Source organism: Trifolium pratense, linkage group LG5 (genome assembly GCF_020283565.1).
Source record: "Trifolium pratense cultivar HEN17-A07 linkage group LG5, ARS_RC_1.1, whole genome shotgun sequence".
In the NCBI taxonomy this organism is placed as follows: domain Eukaryota; kingdom Viridiplantae; phylum Streptophyta; class Magnoliopsida; order Fabales; family Fabaceae; genus Trifolium; species Trifolium pratense.
Genome location: NC_060063.1, coordinates 13,400,509 through 13,413,552, shown reverse-complemented (window position 1 = coordinate 13,413,552; position 13,044 = coordinate 13,400,509).

The window sequence follows — 13,044 nt, the reverse complement described above, 5'->3', positions numbered from 1 at the left end:
TTATACTTAAGGACGGAGGTAGTAAAAAGTTTAAAGGATGGAAGGCATTCCGGGGGTTGAAGGGTGGTGGAGCTTGTTGAGCTATCCAAAAGATTGATTGGGGAACAAACGTTTCTTCAAGGGGGACGTACGAACTTAATTACTCCGGAGTCTGAAGAGGATGTGGTGAATCTTGTGGGTGCTGCCAAACATCCTATGGTAGTGGGAGGCAAGATCTTCATGAGGGCGGAAGACATTCCGAGAGATGAAGGGGAGGTACAACTTGCGGGAAGCAGGTGGAGGATGGTGCCTAGGTCAAGGATCAAGTGAGACTTGGACTTGACCGGTGATCTTGAATGAGAGAGTTCAAGGAGGATGGAGAGCAACACGGTGGTTGATGTGTAAATTGGCATCACCACTAATTAGAAGTCAAGGTGGAGAATTATTAAAGATTGACTTGAAAATCAGGAAACATAAAGATTATATTTATTTTTAAACTAGATATGTTTAAAAATAAAGAAAGATTATATTTGTTTATTCTGCTTGTTATAGCTTGTCATTTTATTGCTCCACATATCAAGTTCTTTTATTGGTGTGATTTTATCGACAAATTCACAACACCTTACTATTCCTTTATTATCTGGTGGATTAATTTCTAAGCAGTAAGTTCAGATTTTGTATCTGATGACAGTCAATTATATGATGTTTTTAGTAGTAATTTAGGTAGTTTTAATAGCAGTCGAAGCCCAAAAGCAAGCAAATACCTGAAAAAGTGAAGTTACTTGGCCCAGAAGCAAGAAAAGTGGAAAAAACAGCTAAAAAGGGTAAAAATGTAATAAACAGCGCGCACCATCGTGCCCACGATGAGATCCGGCGTAGCGAGATGAGAAGGCGGTTTAAATTGAAGAAAATCTGCAACAAATCTTTCCCATCGTACCACGATGACTTGTCATCGTGGCACGATGATGACCGCAAAAGCACGCAGAAAATCTTGAAGAAATCTTCCATCATACCACACGATATGATCCATCATGGCCACAATGAGGCAAAATTTCACGCCATCATGGCCACAATGAGGCAAAATTTCACGCCATCTATAGCTGTGACTTTCATGTCAAACTTCTTAGGTAAAGACCTAAGCATTTTCCTTACCAGCTTTTCTTCAGGTATCTTTTCACCCAAGGCATCAAATTGATTATCATAATCAAGTATGGTCATGTGAAAATCCTGAATAGTTTCATCATCATTCATTCTTAGATTCTCAAACTTAGTGGTTAGGAGTTGTAGCTTTGACAGCTTCACTTTAGAGGTACCTTCATGAACAGTCTCAAGAATTGTCCAAGCTTCCTTAGCAGAGACACACTTTTTGATGAGTCTGAATATGTGCTTGTCAACACCATTATATAGTGCATATAATGCTTTTGAGTTTGCAAGAGCAAGCTCATCCTCTTCTTTGGACCATTCTTTAGCAGATTTCAACTCAAGAGTTGGTTTACCATCTTTGTCCATCTTCACAGGTGGAGTCCACCCTCTCAGAACTGCCTTCCATGTCTTGCTATCAATTTGTTTTAGGAAGGCCATCATGCGGGACTTCCAATAGTCATAGTTTGAAGCACCAACCAGAAGAGGTGGTCTGGTAACAAACCCTCCTTCTTTGTCCATCCTTGCCAGAAAAAGTTTCCCTGGAGCTCACCCTAAAATTCAGAACAGGGTGCCTGCTCTGATGCCAATTGAAATTCCTGGCACACAGTGGACATGTGTTGATCAAGGTGTGTCAACACTTGTCTGTTGTAGACAGATGTTGGTACCGGTGCGTCAACACTTGTCTATAAACAGAGCACTTAACATAAAACAATAAAAACAGTAAAGTAAATAACACACAAGAGTTGTTAACCCAGTTCAGCCTAAAGCCTACTCTGGGGGATACCAATCCAGGAATGAAGTCCACTATCAGCAGTATTACTTCGAAGCTAAACTCACCCGTTTACAACTTCTCACTTAATCACTACCCAATGATACTTCTACCTAGGAACTCCTAGATATGAGACCCCGTCCTAATTCCCACCTTAACAACACAGACAGCGTTGTTATAAACTTCAACGATTACAAGAGGTGGAGACACACTCCTATGAAACTAGGATTCACTCTTGCTTAAAAGCTTGCGAGCAAACCACACAACACACTAGAACAATCTCCGTACTTCAAAGCTTAGGAGAAGTTCACACTTACAACTCAATAAACTCAGGTCCTAAGCTTGCATCAATGAGATATAAGAAGGGCTCACAATTAACACTCTAAAATCCCTAAAACACACGGTTTGTAAGACACGATTTTAGATGCTTGAAACCATATGCTTGCCTTCGTATTTATAGTAGTAGAACGACTTGGGCTTCAAGACAAAATTAGGGCTTCTAGAATTGCGGCAGCAGTGATATATTTTTGAAAATAATAGTTCTATGTTTGCAACACAAAAATATATTTTCCAAAAATATAATTCCTTTAGAAAATATAACTAGGGTTTCGGCTGCCTCCTGAAACACATTAAACACGTGCGCCTTCCTCTGTACGAAACCTTGAAACAATTCTTCAATCAAATCTTCAAAAGATTGAGTAGAAATTAAAACCCGCTAGCTGGCGTGCACAAATACACAGACAGGTGTTGTTCCAAAGTGTACCAACATTTGTCACAACACTTGGGGTCAGCACATATGTCTCAACACTTGGCTAAAATATGTTTTTGCAAAATGTAGCCAACATACAAAAACCCAACATTCACTAATTGCATCATCACCCATTGATTCATCCACACCTGCACTAGCTACCTCAGCTGCAGCTGTTAGGATTTAAGAGGAGTTTTTCAAAAAAAAATTAATCCTCTTAGCGGAACAATCCCGATGAACGGATCTTGATTAAACCATTAATCACAAATCAAAGAACACAAAACCACAAGTTTATGTGTTTACCTCTTGAAGTGCAGAACCTTTGAAGTAGAAACTGTTTCTGATCACGAGCAAAGCAAAGTAGCGATGCATCTACTCAGTCCACACGAACAGACCTTCTCCGATGACCAGTGCTAGCCAATTCCACCAGAGATTCAGAGAGAACCGGGTTTAGAGAGCGGCGGCTAGGTTTCACTTTGTAAATTAGGTTAAGCTTTTAAAACTTCATCACAAGGGTTCTATTTATAGGAACCACTTGTCTGGTCATCAAGCCAAACACTGCACCGTACCTTACGGTGGACCGCATTTCTCTATTTTTCATAAATTAAATAATAAGTCTTACTTATTTATTTCTCTCATCTATCTGTTCTTTGTGTGTGACCCTATAGGTTCTCGTAACGTTGGCAATAATATTAAATCACATATTTAATATTATAAACAATGAGCGGTATTTAGCAACACATCACTGCTACCCAAGTGACGAGAATGTCATGTGATCTGACGAAACCTTTCCGTGATAACGATCGTGTGTATAATTACCCCTTTGCCCTTATATCTATATTGAACACAAGGCATAGATCGTGTCACCCTTGTATGGTTCAATATCTTATTTCTTGATCCCATAATATACTGAACAACGAATAAGCTCAATATCTCATATTGACTTAGTTCGGCGTGGCCACGCATTTTATCAGTCATATTCCATCAAGAGGCCTACAGATATTGCTCCTGTTATGTAGGAGGGGCAAATTCCATCTAGGTCACTCATGTCCCTCAGCATGATTTGTAGAGTACCCATCAACCGACTTTATAGTCATCCTGTTACGGACAATGTTTGAACGGCAACTAAGTACTCTACTCCACATCTAGGGTCCATAGTGGTTTCAGGTCGAAGGGTGGTATACACCATTATCACTATGAGAATAACTTATGACACTTTTCATAACATACTATGTAGTATTCTCATGGCGGGTCAATCCAATATAAATATTACTCCTAATATTTATATCTATGTGAAGACTTGATATCTCATATCCATGACTCGTGAGATGAAGTCATCAGTCTACTCACATAATAATCTCTATGTTTTACTATTATCCCACATCACAGTAAAACTTGACTATGGATACTTTAAGAATAGTGTCTTTATGTTTAATGGAGTCTCACTATTAAGTCACACTTAATGTTCCATTTATTAGACTAGTTATTCTAGGGACTTTATTAGTTTGAAACAAACATAATAAAGAAATGCCTTATTATATATATTAAATATATAAATCAAAGCCATCATACAAAAGACGATTCTATCAAAATAGATTGGCTTTTAGGGCTTACTCCAACAATCTCCCACTAGCACTAAAGCCAATCAGATATTAACTCAACATCTATTGGACTAGTGTCATCATCAAACATCTTCTATGCAAGATTTTCTATTAGTGGATAAGGAACTCTTTCCTATGTTGGTACCCGATACATCTTCCAATTTACACTTTTGATCTTCTATCAAAAGGAAGAAATAAAGTGTCAAAACTTGTATTTGAATCGTTGGTGAGATCTGGTTTTCCGTTGCTTGCAAGATTAAACCATTACCATCTTTAATGAGGTCAAGGGAATCTGCAACGTAAGGAAAACAATTTTCTGCCTCATCTTATGAGACAAACGATTCAAATCATATATTTGACCTTTGAAATTGATATATCAATCTTCTGAAGCTTGTAAGCTTACAGATTTGACATCCGAGCATAAAGTTTATTCCATACTACAATCTGGGTATACTGTTCTTCGGTTTTGGACAATCAGTATCATTGTAACTCATTTACAATGATCATTTCCAGATCCGATCAAGAAGCCATCCTTAGTGATTTTAAGATATCCATGGATATTCTTGATGGTGATCTAATGACAATCACTAGAAATAATTGGTACATATTGTTTATGCTAATAGCATATAGTACATCTGGTCTAGTACATATCATGATATACATGATCAATCCAATTGCCAAAGCATTTGGATACTTCTCATGCATCCCTTTCTCATCCAATGAGGTTGGATATTGTCTTTGAGACAAAGTACATCATGTGACGTATGCAATGATTTCAATAAAATTAAGCACACGAGGTGTCTGTACACTTTATCAAATATGTATGTAGGCTAAGGTTGAGATATGTCAACAATCTATCTCTATAGATTTTGATTCCTATCTTTTAGGAAGTCTCACCTAAGCATTTAATCAAGAAACAATTACCTAATCATGTCTTACATGTGTAGTGTATGAAAATTGTCTTGATGATCAGTATGTCATCCACATACAATACCAGATTAATTTAAATACTCCCACTGAATTTCTTGTGTGCACAAGATTTCCTTTATTAATCTTAGTTTTCGTAAAACTTGATCAACGAAACCGATAATTCAACTTTGAGAAATTTGAACAAATTCATAAATGAATTTTGTAATTTTTACACTTTCTAGCATCCTTTAGATTAACGAAACCCCATCCATATGTCAAATACATATGTAAGGTCATTCCAATTAAGGAATGTAACCTCGTTGTCCATCTGCCAGAACTCGTAATAAAAGATACAACAATTGCAAGTGAAATCAAATGAGTTTAAGTACTATGATTGAAATAAAGGTTTCATCATTTGTGTGAAACTTTTCACATCCAATCACACCATAAAGGTATTCACAATACCATCCATGTGAGTCTTTACAACAAGACCCGATTTCATCATATGGGTCTTACCCATTTAGATGTCAAAACCAATATCAATATATGGTTTGTGTACATGGACTCTATTTAAGATTCCGCCACTTCTCAGAATTTAGGTCACTCACGACCTCCTAATAAGTCACATTTTCATCTTCTATGAGCATCAGATCACCTTGTTGAGTCATGGTAAAACCATGTCTCTCAACCGTGTGATATGACATATCCGACTTATATAGGTCTTGTGCTACTCGAATTGGTGATCCAATAACAACCCTTGTGGAACTGATTCCATGTTCATTCTCAAAAGATATGTATTTTGTGGTACTTGAATTTACTCAAGTTCTACATTACTCCCACTATCTATTCTAGAGACACATTCCTTCTAAAGGAATATTTTAATTCTAGTAACAAAACAACTTTTGTCATAGTGAGCGTTGTAGAATTAGTATTCCTGAGTTTCTTTAGGATACCTCCACAAATACACATTCATCCAAGTCGGAATTAAGTTTATCTAATAAACCTTACAATCCAAACTATCATAAAGTCGAACTAGGTACTCTTACCTCCATATCAAATATGGTGTCTTTATGATTTCTTTTATTGGAACTTTTGTGGGTAAAGAATAACTCTAATTAAAATAGATTTTCGAAAGAGTCGTTGGAGATATAAACGAACTATCTTATTTGTAATCATGTTAAACATGATGTAATATAAATAGTTGTTACTATACTCCTTATCTAAGTATTTACCATTACGACTTGTTCGTATGGTCTTAATACTTTTCAAAATTATTCCTTTACTTCATTCATAAATTCTTTGAACAAATTCAAAGAATCATACTTTGTGTCAACCACACATATTCACAACTACTAAGCTAATTAGTAATGTAAATGAAGTAAAAGAAATAAAATTATATCTAGCAAATAATTAGTTTAGTGGTTCATATACATCTCATATGTATATATTTCAAATAGATCAAATGTCACTTTGCCTTAGTTGGTAATTGACATACCGAACTATTTTCAAAGGTGGAACTCACATCCTTCAAATGATATAAATCAAATGAGTCCAAAAATTCCTATCCATGGAGTATGGAAATGTGTGTCTCACCTATTAGTACTAAACAATATTAATTGCCACTAATTTACAAGGTTCAAATCTTATTTGATCCTTATTCATCATTGTTACAGATAAGGTTATCAAGTTGATGGAACTCAATTCCATTACACAATTAGAACAATAGAATAGAAAATATTATTTGGATAATGAAACAACACTTGTCTATTTTTCAAACAAGCAGTCATTTTTCTTGTCAATACAAGGTTTAGGTCCAATGTTTCTATTATTAAATGAAACATAATAACAATTATTTGGTTCCATGTCAAACTCAACTTCTACTATCAATGAAACTATTTCATTCTAAACGTAGGTTGACTTTATCTATGGTCAAATTTTCACTTCTTTAAAACAACTTCATATTTCAACAAATATGAAATTAACAACTGGTATCATATACCTAAGATAAAAAGTGGATAATTTAACTTTCTATAACAATGTCTATGAAGAAGTCTTACTTCTTTCTTCAACTTTAACTCTTTCAAAATCATTAGTAGTTTTTCTCGTATTTGAGAGAACAATTCTCAATACATGTACCAATTCAGAAACTCCTTTCTGAACTATTTATCCTTCGTAAGGACATTGTTGGGTTTTTTGTATATTGGCTACATTTTGCAAAAACATATTTTAGCCAAGTGTTGAGACAAGTGTGCTGACCCCAAGTGTTGTGACAAATGTTGTGACACTTTGGAACAACACCTGACTCTGTTCTGCGCGCGCCAGCTGGATGTTTTTATTTTCTACTCAATCTTTTGAAGATCTGTTTGAAGAATTGTTTCAAGGTTTCTTACAGAGGAAGGCGCACGTGTTTAATGTGTTTCATGAGGCAGCTAAACCCTAGTTTTATTTTCCAAAAGAATTATATTTTTGGAAAATATATTTTTGCGGTTTCAAAAATATAACTATTATTTTCAGAAATATATCACAGCTGCCGCAATTCTAGAAGCCCTAATTTTGTCTTGAAGCCCAAGTCATTCTACTGCTATAAATACGAAGGCAAGCATATGGTTTCAAGTATCTAAAATCGTGTTCTTACAAAGCGTGTGTTTTAGGGATTTTAGAGTGTTAATTGTGAGCCTTTCTTGTGTCTCATTGATGCAAGCTTAGGACCTGAGTGTTATTGAGTTGTAAGTGCGAACTTCTCCTAAGCTTTGAAGTACGGAGATTGTTCTATTGTGTTGTGTGGTTTACTCGCAAGCTTTTAAGCAAGAGTGAATCCTAGTTTCTTAGGAGTGTGTCTCCACCTGTTGTGATTGTGGAATTGAATAGCAACGCTGTCTGTGTTGTTAAGGTGGGAATTGGGACGGGGTCTCATATCTAGGAGTTCCTAGGTAGAAGGGTCATTGGGTAGTGATTAAGTGAGAAGTTGTAAACGGGTGAGTTTAGCTTCGAAGTAATACTGCTGATAGTGGACTTCATTCCTGGATTGGTATCCCCCAGAGTAGGCTTTAGGCTGAACTGGGTTAACAACTCTCGTGTGTTATTTACTTTACTATTTGTATTGTTTTATGTTATTTGCTCTGTTTATAGACAAGTGTTGGCGCACCAGTAACAACATCTGTCTACAACAGACAAGTGTTGCTACACCTTGAGCAACACCTGTCCACTGTGTGCCAGGAATTTCAATTGGCATCAGAGCAGGCACCTTGTTCTGAATTTTAGGGTGAGCTCCAGGGAAATCGTTTCTGGCAAGGATGGACAAAGAAGGAGGTTTTGTTACCAGACCACCTCTCTTGGTTGGCGCTTCAAACTATGACTATTGGAAGTCCCGCATGATGGCCTTCCTAAAACAAATTGATAGCAAGACATGGAAGGCAATTCTGAGAGGATGGACTCCACCTGTGAAGATGGACAAAGATGGTAAACCAACTCTTGAGTTGAAATCTGCTGAAGAATGGTCCAAAGAAGAAGATGAGCTTGCTCTTGCAAACTCAAAAGCATTATATGCACTATATAATGGTGTTGACAAGCACATATTCAGACTCATCAAAAAGTGTGTCTGTGCTAAGGAAGCTTGGACAATTCTTGAGACTGTTCATGAAGCTACCTCTAAAGTGAAGCTGTCTAAGCTACAACTCCTAACAACTAAGTTTGAGAATCTAAGAATGAATGATGATGAAACCATTCAGGATTTTCACATGACCATACTTGATTTTGACAATCAATTTGATGCCTTGGGTGAAAAGATACCTGAAGAAAAGCTGGTAAGAAAAATGCTCAGGTCTCTACCTAAGAAGTTTGACATGAAAGTCACAGCTATAGAAGAAGCAAAGGATATCACAGATATGAAGCTAGATGTGAAGGAAAATTGATACGATAAAAGCAGCGGAATTTTAAAATTTTCCTTTTGTGATCCTTACGAATGGTCATGAATTGTGTTTAGAGTTTTACCTTTTGGTTCGAAAACTCCCTTTAAATCACGAACGGCTATCGAACACTTCGAATCACGAACAAGGTCACGAACAAGAACCTCGAACCGTCACGAACAAGGTCACCACCAAGTCACCAACGAATTTGATCACAAGCGTTAAAGGTATAACGCCTCTAGCCAGTCCACACGAACAACAACCTTCAATGGAGTGCTAGCTCCAATGATTTGAAGGGTTAGGAGAAAGGAGGCACAAAATAAGGATTAGGGTTTTTCACAAAAACTCTAGAAAGGTGATTAGGGTTTCTCAAGAGAGGAGAGAACAAAGGCTCATGAGAATGAGTAACAAAAGTGTGTAACTATTTCTCCTTACCACAAGGGTTCTATTTATAGAACCACTTGCCATGGCAAAATTACACTAAAGCCCTTTTAACTAAATGGGCTATAGTGGGCGCCATTCTCATGTAAATATGTCTAGTACATATTTGCACCCCCTTCTTGCTACATCATACCATATGATGTAATGCTCATTTTAATTACCATAATACCCTTATCATATTTCCTTATTTCTCCAAGGTGCACCGTACCTTACGGTGTTCCAATCTCACTAGATTGTTCTTATGTGTGTGACCCTGTAGGTTTCCGTAACATTGACAATTATAATAAATCACTATTTATTACAATAAACAGTGAGCGGTATCTAGCAACACATCACTGCTACTCAAGTTACGAGAAATTAACATGTGATCTAAACATAACCTCTTGTGATAATATCAGTGTGTATAATTACCCCTTTGCCCTTTATGTCTATATTGAACACAAAACATACTTGGTGTCATCTTTGTCCAGTTCAATATTGGGCCCATGACATTTATCCTGTTATGCAGGATTGGCAAATTCCATCTAGGTCACTACTGTCCCTCAGCATGCTTTGTGAAGTACCCATCAACTGCCTTTATGGTTATCCTGTTACGGATAACGTTAGATCAGCAACAAAGTACTTGACTCCACATCTAGGGTACAAAGTGGTTTCAGGTCTAAGGGCGGTTTACACCATTATCACCATGAGAGTAACTTATGACACTTTGCATAACTTTGCATGTAGTACTCTCATAGCGGGTCAATCCAGTATAAATATTACTCCTAATATTTATACCTACGTCAAGACTTGATAACTCCTTATCCCATGATCCATGAGATGTGATCATCAGTCTATCTTCATAATAGTCTTTATGCTTTAAGGTTATCCCCTTTACCTTAAAGCTCGACTACGGATACTTTAAGAATAGTGTCCTTATGTTTAATATTATCTCATGATTAAGTCACACTTAATTATTAAACGGACTTTCTATTCTAGGGACTTCATTATTTTGCAACCTTACAAATATAATAAAGAAATGCCATATTTATATTCAAACTCCTAAAGCAAATACTATGAAAATAGATTGGCTCTTAGGGCTTACTCCAACAATCTCCCACTAGCACTAAAGCCAATCTAGGTTTCTCTTAATACCTATAGACTTAGTATGCCCATCACGCTTCAACTGCGCAAGAGGCTTTGTTAGTGGATAAGGAACTATTTCCTATGTTGGTATCTTACGTATCTTCCAACGTTCTATTTCGATCTCTATCGAAATATATAAGTGTCTAAGTATATTCATGAATCGTCGGTGAGATCTATTTTCAAGTGTTCTTGCAAGATTAAACTATTACCATCACTAATGTGATTAATGTGACTTGTAACACCGGAAACATATCTTTAGCTCAATCATGAGCCAAACGATCCAATCTTAAATACTCAACTTATTTAACTGAAACAAACATATTACGAAGCTTATCTTATAGCTTTCAATGCTTGTATTCAGCCATGATATACAATACATTGGTATGGAAACTTCCTTCATTATAACTTCCTTATAATGATCCTTCCCATACCTATCTATTTCAAGAAATAGGCCTTAGTTCCTTTAAGGTCCTTAGGGATATTCTTGAAGGTAAGTTAGTGTCAAACACTAATTTCAATTTTGGTACATAGGTTATTCCTAACTCTTTAGGAATTCTTGCCTAAGTGTTTCATCAAGAGTTATTTTCTTAGTCATGTCTCACATGTATAAGAAAAATGTCTTGATGATTAATATGATATCAGATATTATCACTCCCACTAAAACTTTGTATGCACAAGATTTATATTTGTCCTTCATTTGTTTTCCACAAAACTTTCAAAAGGAACAAATATTCAAATTTATTCGATCTAATCAAAGTTAGATAGGTTTGTCCTTGTTAATTTGTTTTCATAAAACTTCATAAAAGGAACAAACAATAATTTAATTTTCTGAGAACTCTATCTAATCAAAATTAGATAGCTACAAGTTATATACCTTTCTAGCATCATTTGGATCAACAAAACCCTTACGTATATGTCCAACGCATATATATGAGGTCATTCCAATTAAGGAATGCAACTTTGTTATCCATCTACCAAAACATGTAGTACAACATTTAGCAGAAGCAATCAAATATTATAAGGTATTCTTAATACCATCCATATCAGTGTTCAAAAAGAATACTCACTTTCATCGTATGAGTCTTACTCATCTTGAAGACATAACCATTATCTACATAAGGTTAGTGTATATGGATTCTGTATGAGATTTCATGGCATTTAGCCACTTCTCATAATCTAGATCGTCTTACGACCTTTTAGAAAGTTAAAGACTCATCTTCCATGAGAATCATATCACATTGCTGAGTCATGATAAAACCATACCTTGTAGCCATATGTGATATGTTAGACTTATCTTGGATTTGTGCAACTTTAAAACAATGGTTCTTCAACAACCTTGAGGAACCGGTTTGCATTCCCTTTTAAATAAATATGTTTTGTGGTACTTGAATTTATTCAAGTTCTATATCACTCCCACTGTCTCTTTTAGAGACACACTCCCACTAGAGGAATGTTTCAAACCTAGCAACAAAACAACCTTTTGTCCTTAAGAGTGATATAGGACCAATATCCCTTTCTTTAGGATATTTCCACTTATTCATTCATTCATTTGGAATTAGATTTATCTAATAAATTTTAATCCAAAATTCTCATAAAGACAAACTTGGTACTCTTACCTCCATATCGCATATGGTGTCTTTATGATCATTTTAAAAGGGAACTAATTGTGGGTGAAGATTAATTATAAGTAAAGAGATTTATAGAAAGAGTCAATATATAATTAAACTATCCTTAAATCATGTCAAACATGATGTGATAAAATAGTTATTATAGTCTTTTAATTAAGTATTTACTGATATGACTCATTCATATAACTTAAATACTTTTGTCGAGTTCTATTTTCTTCATTGTTGAATTTCTTTGACAAATTCAAAGATTTCTAATTGGTGTCATACACCTACCAACATCTAATGATTTTAATCATCAATGTTAATGAAGTAAAATAAACTCAATATACAAAATATGTTTAGTGGTCGACATACATCTTATGTATATTGTTCAAATAGGTCATGCGTTATTTTATTGACACATCGAATATTTGTACTAAACAACAATGCTCTTGATATATTTAAGGTCCAAATCATATTTGGCTCTTATCACGATTGTTATAGATAACCCTATCAAGACCATGGAACCCTAGTCCATTACTTGACTTGGAGTAATAGTATAGAAAACTTTGCTTAAATGATAGGACCATTACTTGTCTTATCATTTAAGGCTACAATTCATATATTGTCAATACAAGATATACAATTGCTACTTCTATTACTAGATGGAATTCAATAACAATTATTGTGTTCCATTTCAAACTTCGATTTTAAGTCATTGCATAAGCTCTCATTATCAATGAAACAATTTTCATTCTAGATATGGGTTGACTTAAAATTATAGCCAATGTTCTAATTCTTTAAGCATCTCTATTTT